The sequence below is a fragment of the Trichechus manatus genome, unplaced genomic scaffold (assembly GCF_000243295.1).
Source record: "Trichechus manatus latirostris isolate Lorelei unplaced genomic scaffold, TriManLat1.0 scaffold00014, whole genome shotgun sequence".
Taxonomy (NCBI): Eukaryota; Metazoa; Chordata; class Mammalia; order Sirenia; family Trichechidae; genus Trichechus; species Trichechus manatus.
Genome location: NW_004443950.1, coordinates 369967 through 370254, shown reverse-complemented (window position 1 = coordinate 370254; position 288 = coordinate 369967).

The window sequence follows — 288 nt, the reverse complement described above, 5'->3', positions numbered from 1 at the left end:
GTGGAGATATAATAGGTTCTAAAATCAAAGAGGCCTCCCACTTTGTTCTTCTTCAGTAATGCTTTATGTATTCGGGACCTCTTCCCTTTCCATATGAAGTTGGTGATTTGTTTCTCCATATCATTAAAAAATGCCAGTGGAATGTGGATAGGGATTGCATTGTATGTGTAGATTGCTTTGGGTAGAATAGACATTTTCACAGTGTTGAGTCTTCCTATCCATGAGCAAGGTATGTTTTTCCACTTATGCAGGTCTCTTTTGGTTTCTTGCAGTAGGGTCTTGTAGTTT